The following is a 16,344-nucleotide window of genomic DNA, read 5'->3' as shown; positions in this document are numbered from 1 at the left end:
AAGCACATATTTGTAATTTTCTCCAGAAAAAAAAATCCTCATTATGTTTTGACTTCTGGATTGCAAAATACTTAAGAATGGGAATGATGTCTTTTGTCTTCTGTAAATAAATTTACATCACAATTGTAGAATCTTTCAATACTACATGCTTATTGGTCAATATTGTAGACAATCATGAGCTATGTAACAGTGTTTTGGTCAGCAATAGTCTAGGTTTATATAACACTGGCTACATAATTTAGCCTGGACTTCTAGCCCTGTATAATGCACTGTGTAGGTGTCCTTATAATGATTAATGAGGTAACATTTTCTTAACTTATCCTTTTATTAAGTGTTACATGCCTAAACTTATAGTACTAATGGTCACACTTCGAAGGCTATATGTATTTCTAATTACTTACATCTGTATATTTATATCACTTATAGATAACCGCATATCTATAGTACCAATGTTACTCTCCACATCAGACAATTAACCCTTGTAAACAATTCTTGAATGATTCATCTTTGTCTTATGGTTAACAGAGCACCTGATATGGAGCCTCAGTAATTCCCCAACAAAACATTTTCAAACACATTCTCATATATGCTAATGATATAAGTATCCATTATCATCAAAAAGTTGCTGTATGTTCCCCTAGAAAATATAAACCTTATATTATCTGTAAGTGGTCGACATTGCTTTATACATTTTACATGTATGTAATATGAATGCCAGAGCACCAGACAGTACTTGCAAAGCTTATAATCCATGCCATTGGAATTTGCAAAGATGTCACAGCTAAAACTAGGCTAAACTCAGTTTATCATATAGAGTGACAATAAGTCAAAATTTTCTTTTAAAAAATACACTTTTTAAAAAAAGTTTGATATATGCACACAATGTCTTTCAATCCCATCCATCCAACCCTTTCACCTAACATTTGTGCCCCCCCCGTCCCCTTTCCCAACAAGATATCCTCTTTTTGTTGTTATTAATAACCCCCTGAGTGCAGTCAGTGCTGTCCGTAAGCACATAGGTATAGGTATGGGGTTTTCCACTGGAGCACGCATAGCCCAGCAGTGGACAAGTCTACAAGGGAAAGGGAGTCGGCTTTTCAAAACTAATGCCATTGCGGAAACTCATAAACATAGGTTATTGAACACATAATTTGTGTTGTCAATTACATGGTCTTTCATTAGTAATACTTCCCTTGGGTTCTTCTTTCTAGTTAGATTATAAAGCTTTAAAAGGAATTATTTACTTATTTATTTTGTGTGCCAGTGTATGTCTGTGCCCATTTGTATGTGCTACAGCACAACATGTGGAAGCCAAAAGAAAAGTTGAGGGAGCTGATTTTCTTCATTGGAATCCAGACACGGAACAACGCCCTGATTTGCTGATAGTTTTTTTTCCCTCCCACTGATAAATTATCTGTATCAAGGATACAGGACAGGGCATTTTACCTTTTTCAAAATCAACGCATTTATCTGTGTGCTTCAAAAGTGAAATGAAGGTATTAATTCCCTTTAGACATAAAATTGGACAAACTTCCTTCTATTGATCATCTGAGAGTGATGCTATGGAGCCATCTGAGGGTGACTTTGTTGACCCATCTGAGGGTGATGTGTTCTCTTGGGCTCATTTCACACTATTGCTTTATCAGAATATCCTATCAGTGTCAGAGGTCTGTCTTCAGTGGGATGAATACTGCTGTAGAAAAGAAATGCTACTCTACAAGTAGGTATAGCAGGCTTAAAACAAACACTTCTTTACGTTTGTTCTTAGAAGCATCACTTCTCTCCACTTTCATTAACTTTCTACTAAATGTACTTTATTGAGCCACAGATCCAACAACAGCCCAGTTCCGTCTCAGTCAGTTACCAGGGGATTGATCTCAAGCATAAAGAATTACTAGAGCTACTACTGCACATAGATTAGATCATGTTAGGGCAGTCATATTTTAAGAGGTTTGACTTTTTTTTGAAGGATGTTGTGGTATGAGGTATGGTAAATATTGTCAGGAATTTTAAGCCAGTTTTTAGTCTTGGGTTCAATATGATTTATATAAATAGATTCTAAGAGATGGAAACTTCTGAGTTAAGGGTAGACTCTCATATTGCCTTTAATGTGGCATAATATCTTGTGTGCTACCATATTGAGAGGGATAAAGTCTGTAGGTGACCTCTAGAAAGATCTGAGGAACTCTCATTCTCAGTCCAAAGGCCTGAAGCAAATAGGTCCTGCTGTGAAGAACAGGAAGCGGATCTTTCCTCTTGAGCCTTCTGACTCTATACCTTGACCACCATCTTAATGGAAGCCAGAAACAAATTCTAGTTCATACCTGGATTCCACACCCATAAAACCTATAAAATAACAAATGTATGTTCTGTTAAGCTCTTAGTTATAAAAGTAGTTCAGGTTCTGCCTCCCAGCCCCATGTTCTCAGAAATAAGACTCAGACTCAAAATGTATTTACAAATACCTTGGCCATATAGCTAGGCTCTTCTCTGAATAAATATAGCTTAAAAGAAACCATATTCTAATCTAGATTCTGCCACGTGGCTGGTTACCTGTGCTCAGGAACCATGCATCCATCTCATCACATCTTCCTGAGCAAATCTTTAACGCACTGGCACTATCCCAGAATCTGTCCTGCCTCCCAGATGTTCCACCTTTTATCCTACCCTTTTCTATAGGCCAGGGGATGCTTTGACAGGTGATGCTTCTATAAAATACAGAAGATATTCTCTCTGCACATAATCTCGTGGTGATTTGTCATACAGTATTAAAAAATAGAAAAGTGGTTTTAGTAAAGATCTGAACTTTTTTGAGTCTGAAAGTGATGTGTAGCAGTTTCTTCCGAGATTGAAACATTCCATCCATCAGGGAAGCTTCTTAAATTGTCAGGTAAACAACTCAAAATAGCTTCAGAAAGTCCCCGGAACTGACCAGATTCACTTGGTTCCCTTCTTCACACAAGTAAACAGTAAAGACTGCTGAGAGTCACTCTTGGATGAGCCAAGTGCAAGGAAGACTCTCGTAAGAGCCCAGCTGCCAGGAAGAAACAGAAACCAACTAAGGTTCCTGGATGGGGTCTATAATATATAGACATTGTGTGTAAAAAAAATGATAGTCACTACTGAGGCACCTGGAAAGGACACTCACCAACCTGTGGAGATGCCTGCAGGCTGTGCAGTGTGCTGTAGGCTCCCAACTTTGTGAGATGTCACCCATGCTGGGGTGGGCATTGGTGAGGCATCTGTCTTTAAGTCATTTCTTCTCTTGTAAGTAACCCCAATAAAACTCATTGGTTCACTAAGTTGGCCTTTAGTGGTATCCGTGTTTGGTTTGTCATGGGTTTCCAATCAGGGTTGAATAGACATGTGTATGTTGCATCTCCCTAGGAAAAGTTTTGTTATATATCAGAAAGTTATTTTCTGATGTGTTTAATAATACTATAAAATAATTTTGTGTGTAGAGAATTCTGTATTTTCTGTAAACATGTAAGTTAAGGCTAGCTGCATGGCTTTTTAACTTTATTTTTGTTAGGAAAGCCTATTGTTTTTGGTTTTACACATAATGTCTATAAACTCTTATTAATTTTCTGTATTTTTGATGAACTTCATGAGGGTGTTGCTACCTGCTTGCTCGTCTGTCTGTCTATCCATCTGTCTGTCTATGTCTCTAAGATAATTTCCTATAGGAAGACTCTTGGTTTTTTGCCACTGTGGGAACATTATAGCTAATGTGACTTTACCACTGTTGATCTTTCATCCTGCTATCTGGAATTTTCATTGTATTTGATCTTCTCAATTTCATATTTCTCTTTTTTCACTACTCTTTTTATTTAAAATAAAATAATTTTTCTCTGCAATACTGCATCCTATAGGAATGTTTTAAACTATGTATCTTTTTCATTTTATCATCTTCTTTTAACTGTAGCCAGGATAAAGAATAAGCAGCCTATTGGTACTTTACATTATTTTTTACTGTGCTTTTTTTTTAATGATATGTGTGAAGTTAAGATTTTTTATTTTATGGTATTTATACTTTTCAACTCCAGTGTTTCTTGTAACTTTTTTGTTTATTATCTATCTATCTATCTATCTATCTATCTATCTATCTATCTATCTATCTATCTATCTATCATCGAGACAGTTCTCTCTATGTAGTCCTGGCTGGCCTAAAGCTGGCAAAGTAGACCAGGCTACTTTTGAACTTACAGAGACCTGTCTGTCTCTGAATCTTTTTATTTTTTGTATGATTTTTTATTTACATTTCAAATGTTATCCCCTTTTTGCTTTCCTGGATATAAGCTTCCTAACCCATACCCCTTCCCTTCTTCTATAAGAGTGTTCCCCTCCCCATCCACCTCACCCCTATTCCTCCCCAACATTCCTCTACACTGGGGCACCAACCTTGGCAGGATCAAGGGCTTTTCCTTTCATTGGTGCCCAACAAGGTCATCCTCTGCTACATATGCAGTTGAAGAAATGCGTAAGTCCATGTATAGTCTTTGGGTGGTGGTTTAGTCCCTCGGAGCTCTGGTTGATTGGCATTGTTGTTCTTATTGGGTTGTAAGCCCCTTCAGCTCTTTCAATCCTTTCTCTAACTCCTCCAATGGGGACCATGTTCTCAGTTCAATGTTTTGCTGCTAGCATTCGCCTCTGTATTTGACATGTTCTGGTTGTGTCTCTTAGGAGACATCTATATCCAGTTCCTGGTTCCTGTCAGCATACACTTCTTAACTTCATCAATCTTATCTAGTTTTGGTGTCTGTCTGTATATATATATATATATATATATATATATATATATATATATATATATGAGGCACATGTGGGGCAGGCTCTGAATGGCCATTCCTGTCCCAAACTTTGTCTCCATATCCCCTCCTATGAATATTTTTGTTCCCCCTTTTAAGAACGTGTGAAGCATCTGCATTTTGATCATCCTTCTTCTTGAGCTTCGTGTAGTATGTGGATTGTATCTTGGATAAGTCAAGCTTTTGGGCTAATATCCACTTATCAGTGAGTGCATACCATGTGTGTTTTTCTGTCATTGGGTTACCTCACTCAGGATATTTTCTAGTTCAATCCATTTGCCTATGATTTCATGAAGTCATTGTTTTTGATAACTGAGTAGTACTCTATTGTGTAGATGTATCACATTTTCTGTATCCTCCTCTGTTGAAGGGCATCTGGGTTCTTTCCAGCTTCTGGCTATTATAAATAAGGCTGCTATGTGGAGCATGTGTCTTTGCTGTACTTTGGAGCATCTTTTGGGTATATGCCCAGGAGAGGTATAGCTGGGTCCTCAGATAGTAGAATGTCCAATTTTAAGTTCTGGGATCAAAGATGTGTCTGTCACCACACCCAGCTCTTGAAACTTTTAAAAAGTTCTTTAAAAGCTTTGTCCTTTTTACTTCTTTTTCCATCCAGGGCTGATACTATCAGCAGAAGCCAACCTTTCCAGGGCCATTATCTATTTCTACCTCTGGAGCCTACCTAAGTCATTTTGAATACACTTACTACTTTTAAGTTTGGCTCCATTTCTGGTCTATGGGCTTGTTTCTTTGATTATTCAGATTCCTGCCCATATTCATTACTCCTGTCAATATTTTGCAGGAAGAGGACATTATACACCAATTCCACTTTTAAAAATTATCTTTAATTTTTTACAGTCCAATCATTATCTCCCCCTCTAGGTCTGCCCTCTGACAGTTCCTCATGCCATTTTTCCTCCCCTGTCCTTTTGATGTCTAGAAGAGATCTTTGTTTTGTTTTTTTCCATCTTTATACACTTGAGTATTTTTTATTTACATTTCGATTGTTATTCCCCTTCCCGGTTTCCGGGACAACATCCCCTTAACCCCTCCCCCTAGCCTTCTGTATGGGTGTTCCCCTCTCCAACCTCCCCCCATTGCCGCCCTCCCCCCAACAATCACGTTCACTGGGGGTTCAGTCTTAGCAGGACCCAGGGCTTCCCCTTCCACTGGTGCTCTTACTAGGATATTCATTGCTACCTATGAGGTCAGAGTCCAGGGTCAGTCCATGTATACTCTTTAGGTAGTGGCTTAGTCCCTGGAAGTCTGGTTGCTTGGCATTGTTGTTCATAAGGGGTCTCGAGCCCCTTCAAGCTCTTCCAGTTCTTTCTCTGATTCCTTCAACGGGGGTCCTGTTCTCAGTTCAGTGGTTTGCTGCTGGCATTCGCCTATGTATTTGCTGTATTCTGGCTGTGTCTCTCAGGAGAGATCTACATCTGGTTCCTGTCGGCCTGCGCTTCTTTGCTTCATCCATCTTGTCTAATTGTGTGGCTGTATATGTATGGGCCACGTGTGGGGCAGGCTCTGAATGGGTGTTCCTTTTGCCTCTGTTCTAAACTTTGCCTCCCTATTCCCTGCCAAGGGCATTCTTGTTCCCCTTTTAAAGAAGGAGTGAAGTTTTCACATTTTGGTCATCCTTCTTGAGTTTCATGTGTTCTGTGCATCTAGGTTAATTCAAGCATTTGGGCTAATAGCCACTTATCAATGAGTGCATACCATGTGTTTTTCTGTGATTGGGTTACCTCACTCAGGATGATATTTTGCAGTTCCATCCATTTGTCTATGAATTTCATAAAGTCATTGTTTTTGATAGCCGAGTACCATTCCATTGTGCAGATGTACCACATTTTCTCTATCCATTCCTCTGTGGAAGGGCATCTGGGTTCTTTCCAGCTTCTGGCTATTATAAATAAGGCTGCGATGAACATAGTGGAGCATGTGTCTCTTTTATATGTTGGGGCATCTTTTGGGTATATGACCAAGAGAGGTATAGCTGGGTTTTCAGGCAGTTCAATGTCCAATTTTCTGAGGAACCTCCAGACTGATTTCCAGAATGGTTTTACCAGTCTGCAATCCCACCAACAATGGAGGAGTGTTCCTCTTTCTCCACATCCTCGCCAGCATTTGCTGTCACCTGAGTTTTTGATCTCAGCCATTCTCACTGGTGTGTGGTGAAATCTCAGGGTTGTTTTGATTTGCATTTCCCTTATGACTAAAGATGTTGAACATTTCTTTAGGTGTTTCTCAGCCATTCGGCATTCCTCAGCTGTGAATTCTTTGTTTAGCTCTGAACCCCATCTTTTTTTTTATTAACTTGAGTATTTCTTATTTACATTTCGAGTGTTATTCCCTTTCCAGGTTTCCCTGCAAACATCCCCCTAATCCCTCCCCCTCCCCTTCTTTATGGGTGTTCCCCTCCCCATCCTCCCCCCCTTGTCACCCTCCCCCCAACAGTCTAGTTCACTGGGGGTTCAGTCCTAGCAGGACCCAGGGCTTCCCCTTCTACTGGTGCTCTTACTAGGATATTCATTGCTTCCTATGAGGTCAGAGTCCAGGGTCAGTCCATGTATAGTCTTTAGGTAGTGGCTTAGTCCCTGGAAGCTCTGGTTGCTTGGCATTGTTGTTCATAAGGGGTCTCAAGCCCCTTCGAGCTCTTCCAGTTCTTTCTCTGATTCCTTCAATGGGGTCCTATTCTCAGTTCAGTGGTTTGCTGCTGGCATTCGCCTCTGTATTTGCTGTATTCTGGCTGTGTCTCTCAGGCGAGATCTCCATCCCGTTCCTGTCAGCCTGCCCTTCTTTGCTTCATCCATCTTGTCTAATTGGATGGCTGTATATGTATGGGCCACATGTGGGGCTGAACCCCATCTTTTAATAGGGTTATTTGTCTCTCTGGGGTCTAACTTCTTGAGTTCTTTGTATATTTTGGATATAAGCCCTCTATCTGTTGTAGAATTGGTAAAGATCTTTTCCCAATCTCTTGGTTATCATTTTGTCCTAACAACAGTGTCCTTTGCCTTACAGAAGCTTTGCAGTTTTATGAGATCCCATTTGTCGATTCTTGATCTTAGAGCATAAGCCATTGGTGTTTTGTTCAGGAAATTTTTTCCAGTGCCCATGTGTTCGAGATTCTTCCCCACTTTTTCTTCTATTAGTTTGAGTGTATCTGGTTTGATGTGGAGGTCCTTGATCCACTTGGACTTAAGCTTTGTACAGGGTGATAAGCATGGATCGATTTGCATTCTTCTACATGCTGTCCTCCATTTGAACCAGCACCATTTGCTGAAAATGCTATCTTTTTTCCATTGGATGGTTTTGGCTCCTTTGTCAAAAATCAAGTGACCATAGGTGTTTGGGTTCATTTCTGGGTCTTCAGTTTTATTCCACTCATCTATCTGCCTGTCTCTGTACCAATACCATGTAGTTTTTATCACTATCTGTATCTGTAATACTGCTTGAGGTCAGGGATAGTGATCCCCCCCCCCCCCTAGAAGTCCTTTAACTTTTGAGGATAGTTGTAGCTATCCTGGGTTTTTTGTTATTTCAGACGAATTTGCAAATTGTTCTGTCTAACTCTCTGAAGAATTGGATTGGTATTTTGATGGGGATTGCATTGAATATGTAGATTGCTTTTGGTAAAATGGCCATTTTTACTATGTTAATCCAGGCCAATCCATGAGCATGGGAGATCTTTGACTTTAATTTGCAGTTCTTCATTTAGTTCTCATAAGATACTTTTCAGTATATGCTACCACAATATTCTACCATTATTCACATCTACATAACTTTATGCAGTACTGATCTATTTAGAGTGGTATAGTTTGTCCCTTGTGCAAGCAAGATGCAGCCTGGTCAGAGAGGCCAGAGAAGAACAAACAGAAACAGGATGAGGCCAAAGGATTGAATGGCAGGTGGTAGACTTAGTGCTCACGTGGATGATGAGAAGCTTTGAAGGTCACAGAGCAGAAGAATGTGGACAGGATAAGGAGGCCACCCTGATCTGAGAAGAAGTGGCCCTAGCAGCATCTTGGCCCTGAGACGGGAGCAGAAACTAGACTATACTAGCATGAAGAGACCATTTAGAGATACAAGGGAGAAAGGGGTCGCATTAGATCTTGTTGCTCCTTCCAAATACCTGACAAAATGAAACTTGAGGATGCACTTATTTCTGCTTTCAATTTAAAAAGGGATATAGTCCAGACTGAAGAAGGCAGGGTATGGAAGTACAACACAACCGGTTATATTCAGGTTATAGTCAGGAAGAACAAAATGACCAGGAAGTGGGTCTAGGCTCCAAATAGCTCAAGACTCTCCCATGACTCACTTCCTCCAGAGACACTCCACCCCCTACAGGTTCCACAAGCTTCAAAACCAGCAGTCACCAATCATTCAAAGGTGAGACTTAAGTGACCAAACACTTTAATCCTTAGGGGACATTTCGTATTCTCTGGAATGAGAGACTTGTGTGTGTGTGTGTGTGTGTGTGTGTGTGTGTGTATGCATGCACGCGCGCTCGAGCGCCTGTGCCTGTGTCTGTGCATGTGCATGTGCATGTGCCTGTGTTGTACAACACATGGATATGGAAACAAGAGGTCAACTTGGATGTCATTCTCCAGCTGCCATTCACCTTGATTTGAGAATATGTCTTTAGTTGCCTGGGAATTTGTCAAGTAGGCTAGGCTGGCAGGGTAGTTAGTCACAATCATTTACCCATCCTGCCTCACCATCTCAGAACTGGAATTATAAGTGAACACATCTAACCTTTGAAATGTAGATTTTAGGGTTCAAACTCAGGTCTTCTTGATTGCCAAACACACACCCTATCAAACCATTGCTAGATGGGAGGGGGGCAAAGTTGTATAGCTACTTTGGAAATCAATATGGTGATTTCTCAGAAAATTGGAAATCGATCTTCATCAAGACCTAGCTATACCACTCCTGGGCATATACCGAAAATATACTCAATCCTACCACAAGGACACTTGCTCAATTATGTTCATTGAAGCTTTTTTTCATAATAACGCAAAGCTGAAAAGATTTTAAATATTCCTCAATTGAAGAGTGGATAAATAAAATGTGGTACATTTACACAATGGAGTATTACTCACCTGTTTAAAAACTGACATCGCTCCTGAGAGACACAGCCAGAATACAGCAAATACAGAAGCGAATGCCAGCAGCAAACCACTGAACTGAGAATAGGACCCCCGTTGAAGGAATCAGAAAAAGAACTGGAAGAGCTTGAAGGGGCTCGAGACCCCATATGTAGAACAATACCAAGCAACCAGAGCTTCCAGGGACTAAGCCACTACCTAAAGACTATACATGGACTGACCTTGGACTCTGACCTCATAGGTAGCAATGAATATCCTAGTAAGAGCACCAGTGGAAGTGGAAGCCATGGGTCCTGCTAAGACTGAACCCCCAGTGAACTAGACTGTTGGGGGGAGGGCGGCAATGGGGGGAGGGTGGGGAGGGGAACACCCATAAGGAAGGGGAGGGGGGAGGGGAATGTTTGCCCGGAAACCGGGAAAGGGAATAACACTCGAAATGTATATAAGAAATACTCAAGTTAATAAAAAAAAAAACAAAAAAAACAAACTGACATCCTGAAATTTGTGGCAAATGGATGAAACTAGAAAAAAAACTCATCCTAAGTGAGCTAACATGGACCCAGAAAGACGAATAAATATCCTATCTATTCACTTACAACTAGACATTATATCAGACCTACAGTTTGTCAGTCCTTCATGATGAGCCTGGTGGGATTGTAGCCTACCAAAATGTCATCAAAGAGACTTTCTCCAGTAACTTATGAAAGCAGATGCAGAGTACCACACCAAATATTAGTTGGAGGTCAGGAAGTACTGCAGAGGAGGAGGAGGAAAAGGAGGAGGAGGGATTGGTGGAGCCAGAGGAGTCAAAGACATCATAAGAATATGGCCTACAGAATCATCTGACTGGGACTCAAATGGAACCTGTATAGGTCTGACCTATCTACATGTATCTTATGGTTGTATAGCTTGATGTTCTTGTGGGAATCCTAACAGTGTGTGTGTGTCTCTGACTCATTACCTACCATTGGAATGTGTGCGTGCATGCGTGTATGATTGCACATCATATACCCAGAGGTATATGTGTGTTTGTGGTTGTAGCATACACTTGGATGCTGTTCCACACTCACACCACAGTTTTTATTTTTATTTGTGTGTGTGTGTGTGTGTGTGTGTGTGTGTGTGTGTGTGTGTGTGTGTGAGAGAGAGAGAGAGAGAGAGAGAGAGAGAGAGAGAGAGAGAGAGAGTCTCTCAATGTCCTGGAACTTGCCAAAACTGACTGGTGAGGGAACTCCAGTGATTCATCTGTCTCTACTCTCCTGCTCTGGGTTTCCAAGCCTGTGCCATCGCCTAACCTCAGCATTTTCATATGTATGCACGCGTGTATTTATGCATGCATGCATGCATGCATGTATGTATGTATGTATGCATGTATATGTATGTATTTTTGCACAGTTTCTGTCTAGTAGCATATAATTGAGCTATAGCCCTGGCCCTCCTTACCCCTTTTGCTTTCCCTTTCTCTGTGCTTTTCAGGGTCCTGCCAGTTTTGGGCATTTATGTTGTTTCTCTATTCTTTCTTTCCTTAGAATCCTGTTTCCTGTCCTATTTTCCTTACTCACCACATCACACAGAGGCTCTTATAATCCATCATCTCTTCCTGGAAGTCTCAGTTGTTATAGGATTGTCATGACTGCCTCTGGGAAATTTCTAATGTTTTTAAGTGATTGTTCATGAATTTCATATCATGTGTCCCAGTCCTTCTCATCTTCCTGTCCCTGAATATCAGCCCTTTGCTCCTACAACCTCTCACCACAAAATAAACACACATACCACCACCACTACCACCACCACCACCATCACCACCACCACCAGCAGCAGCAGCAACAATAACAACAACAAAAGAAAACAACTCATTGTGGAAGCTATAGTATGTTACAGTGTGTCTCACAGTATATCCCTCTGTCTACACATCTTCACCTCCAAATGTTCACTGCAATGTTTCATTGGTCTCTTTCGAGATCTCTGGTTTTTGTGACACCATCAGTATTGGATCCTCCCTGGGACTCCTTCAGGTTATGAAGTTGTTGCGCCATGTCATGGAGATCCTGCATCGTTGGGACAGAAGAACTGGCCCTTTAGTGTGTCCCAATTCAGAGCCCTGGATCTGGTCCTGGGTGATAGCTGAGCTGGTCAGCAAGCCAGCTCCCCCTTTTCTACATTAACAGGCCTAGATTTCCAGCACTGCCCTGACTAGACCACCTAATGCTGCCATAAGGTGTGAGGCAGGGTTATCTCTCCTTCTCTCATGCTCTACTTAGAATGCACACGCACTCATACACACACACACACACACACACACACACACACACACACACACACACACACACACTCCTCCAGAGCCATCTCTATCGTGCTGCCCAGCTGAGTTGGAGGGTCCACTCCCCGGAGTGCTGCATCCCTTGAGGAACTGGGCCAGCTCTCCTGCTCTCACATACTCTGGGCAAATTCAATGCCATCAGAGCCAGTTCTACTGCATTTCCCAAGCAAGGTGTAGGGCCTGTTCTCCTCTCTGGAGTGCTACAGCCATTGGTGGTGGTGTGTGTGTGTGGGGGCAGGGCTAGCTCTCCAGTTCTTATGCTCCTAGGGCCAGCTCTCAGAGGGAGTGGGAGTAGGGGGGGTGGGTGGGCAGAGGGGAGAGCATCACCCCTGCAGTCACACCATTTCATGCCAGACTAGCAGTTTCCTCACCACCAGAACCAGCTTTACTGTACTGCCTAAACAAGGTGCAGGCCACATTCTCTTGACTTCTGCAGCATGTGAGGTCAGGGGTCAGGGACAGCTTACCCTCTTGCATGACCAAAGCTGCCTCTGTTGGTGAGGGGCAAGGAGAATGTCATCACTGTCGAGCCCACACCACTTCACTGCAGATGCCTGGTAGAGCCAGCTCTCCCTTGCTCTGTTCTGGGGCTAACTCATCCACACCAGTGAAACAGGGCCGGCTCCACTGTGCTGCCTGGGTATGGTGCAGGGCCGCCTCTTCTAACTGCTGACATTGGTGAGTGATGGACCCAGTTTTCCAGAGCACCACATCTAGTGAGGGGCAAAGCCAGTTCTGCACCATCACTGGACATTCATATGGTGGCCGGTGGCTGTCCTGACCAGGGACATACCCAATGGGTTCCCTAATGGTAATATGAGTCATGGAAATTGACACCAACCTCTGATGCTGTATAGTCATGAACTCAGACATGGCCCTCAGTGGCAGCTTGGACTGAGACTTCACCATGGCCCTAGGTGGCAGAGCTGGTCACTCACAGCAGGCTACTCCCCTCTACCCTTCAGTCTCCAGTTTCACCTCTCTTCATAATGCTCAAGCTGCTCCACTTCCCTTTCTCTCCTATCTGACCCCCACAGACTAGCACATTGTGGTGGCTCCAGCTGCAGGTTAGCAATGCAGTTGGCCAACCCCTGGGTGACACCCTCCATCTGTGTTGCACTGTGTGATGTGACAGCAATTAGGTGTCTATGGCCCACCTGTGCTGTGCACTGGAGGGCAAGTCTATGGGTGGCATGATGATCTGCAAGTCTGACTGACTTTTCCTGGAGTTGATTTGACTTGATTTTTATGAGTCCTAGGCATAAGACAGCTTTGGCCACCATGCCAAGAGTCAAAGTAGGATGAACAAAGGACTGTCATCTGTTCTGCCCCTATCTGATATAAGTCCAATGCCACCAACAAAGTATCTGTTTGCCCATTGTCAGGGAGGTCATTAATTATTTTCAATTACCTTTGAATTAAGTATTGAAATGTGTGTAGGTAGGAACTCTCAAAATTTTTCATTTTGTGGAATATTTAAAACATTACTTCAGCCACCCATCCTATTTTGGAACTATTTAGATGTATTTGGAGAAGTCAATAAAACTACTCTCCTCCTCCTCCTCCTCATCCACCTGCCCCTCCTCCTCCTCCTCCTCCTCCTCCTCCTCTTCCTCCACCTCTTCTTCCTCCTCCTCCTCCTCTTCCTCCTCCTCTTTCTTCTCCTTTTTGTTTTTTTTTTTTGACACAGAGTCTCCCTATGTAGCTCTGGAAGTCTTAGAAAAGATAAATGTAATAAGTATCAATACTCTCCTAAAATATAGTTATGAAAATTTATGAAATTACATACTAAGAGACAAATGGTGTATCTATATCAATATAAAAGATAGTCTGTGCCAGACACAGTGACATGCTGTACAGCACTCTTATAAAAGCTAATAACACTGAAGTTTGGGACATATCTTTCTATTCATGACTAACTACTAACTACTTTATGCTGGCATCTCAGCTGGAGGCAAAAGTGAAAATTATGAATGATATTAAGTAACGAACTTAATTATGATTTTCTTTAGTTTCCTAACAGTTTGGTTATTGTAAAGTGGTTAATTATCCACTCTGCAGTATCAATTGATCTACTTTTCCAGATATCTCCCAGTTTACTTGGTGTCGCTGGCTATGTGCCAGGATTGAGTCAGGCAGAATCCAGGGTTGAGGTCAGATCTCTGGTCTGATAAGTTAAGCAGTATTTTGTATCTATTCATTCTAAAGTAGGCAAAGTATAAGTCAGTCTAAATTAAATTCCTGCTTTTCTAATCAGCTTTTAAAATGGAAAACTGGTTGAGCCACCTCTGTACAGACTGGCCTGCTTCTTCTGTTAACATTGCTATTAAAGGCATATACTGCAGATTGTTTTAGGTCATTATTCAGAGTGTGTACTAGCATTTTTAAACTTTGGAAAAGATTTTGATATTTAAAACAAGGTATGACAAGACAGAATTATAGGAGATGGTGAGAAAATAGTTAGGCCCAACTCCTTAGGTAAAGGCTATCAGTTTTTTAAAGAAAATTGGTGTGTATAATCAAGTGCATGTGGGAAGGTATGGGGGAGGCTTGATTTCTGTCATTGTCCCCAAAGTCACTCCAAGTAAATTCTCTGTCAGATCTCTTTAAAAGGAATGGGTTTATGGGGCAAAAACATTAAAAGTCCCACAGCAAAGCTTCCAAAAGAATTAATCCATTGAGTACTCATAGGAAATTCTCAAGTAACCAGTTCCTAAATTTCATAGTCAGAAATTTAAGCTTGACTTTGGGCACTCATCCTATTCTGGAACTATCATTAAGTGTGTTTGGAGAAGTCAGTAAAACTCTTAAAGACAGGGTCTCTCTCTATCTAGTCTTGGCTGTCTTGGAACTCAAAATATAGACCAGGCTGTTCTCGAACTCACAGAGAACCATTGGTCTCTGCCTTCCCATCATGCTTGGCCCAATAACAGTCTTTTAACAAGAAAACCTTTCTACATTGGTGTCAATTAATACAGATATATTGTCATAAATTATATGTCTGTAAGATGCACTATTCTGATCAGGGAAAACATGCTTCTTTGCAGACCATCTTGACTGAAAGACCAGCTTAGATACAGGTCAGTAGAATACACCTGGGTTTGTGAACTCAGATACCAAGACACATTTTCTTCATTTCAGAATTTTGGATGGGGGTTATTAAGAAGTTGAATACAGGTCACTAACCTAAAGGTCACTAAACCTTTCTATAAATGGTTGTATGATCACTCAATGAGGCCTGTTTATTAATTTATGTGTACATTTGGATGAGACATTTAATTAATTTCAGAGTTCATCTTGGCAGTGTTACCTCACCTGCAAAATGAAGACACTGAACTTCTTAACCTACAAGTCTTCCTCCACATTTAAAGATCTGGCATTGTGGTCATTTGCTATTGATTCATTTTGAAGGGAGGACATGGTTGCATGCCTTTTCCTGGGGGTATATTAAACAAACACTCCCTCTCTCTTTAAAGGCCTCATAGATTGAAGAAACAGTTCTACTCAAGTCCAGTTTAGTGCACCAGTGTTCTTACTGTGGTGACTTAAAGCAGTGTGGATGAGAGATTACTTATAGAAATGTCAGTGAAGGGTTACTTACAGCATATTCTGGGAAAATTCCCCACTGCAGGACCATCTCACTTTCCCACCTGACTGTTACTTTTGTGTCTTGACTGAACTGTTGCTTAAGCTTTAAAGCCTTTTACAAGCTTTTTAGCATAGCATTTAGTGTTCTCTTAATTTATCCATAGGAACTTTGGTTCAACACAAATCTTGCTACACTTGCCTGCAAGTGACCTAGACAAACCCACTTACTACGTCTTTTTCTCACTCCTGATTAATTGCACTTTGAAAGCCTAATAATACACATGCTGGTCTAAGTCACTCAGACTAAAGTTTCTTCTACCTGGGAAGAATTTTATCCCACTCTGCAGCTCAGCAAAGCTTAAAGCCCTATTGAAGTCCTGAAGTCCTGCTGAGTTAGACATTTTCTTAACTGTTCTGTACACACATTCTTATATCTGAATGATCTGGGTGCCAAATACTATCTCTCTTGCCCAATCTCTCAGCAATGCCTGTGTTTCTTCTATAGTATTCTGGTCCC

At 41.4% G+C, this 16,344-nt stretch overlaps 1 non-coding gene across 1 annotated transcript; it reads right to left on the bottom strand.

Moving 5' to 3' along the window:
- Positions 1–13,485: 13,485 nt before the first annotated feature.
- LOC120101261 (small nucleolar RNA SNORA48) lies at positions 13,486–13,629 on the bottom strand. Its single transcript, XR_015679324.1, has one exon. It is a non-coding gene; the product is annotated as a small nucleolar RNA SNORA48 (small nucleolar RNA).
- Positions 13,630–16,344: the final 2,715 nt, after the last annotated feature.

Source organism: Rattus norvegicus, chromosome 2 (genome assembly GCF_021556685.1).
Source record: "Rattus norvegicus strain SHRSP/BbbUtx chromosome 2, alternate assembly SHRSP_T2T, whole genome shotgun sequence".
In the NCBI taxonomy this organism is placed as follows: Eukaryota; Metazoa; Chordata; class Mammalia; order Rodentia; family Muridae; genus Rattus; species Rattus norvegicus.
Note: the sequence above shows the minus strand (reverse complement) of the source record. Positions and strands in the feature narration are given on the sequence as shown.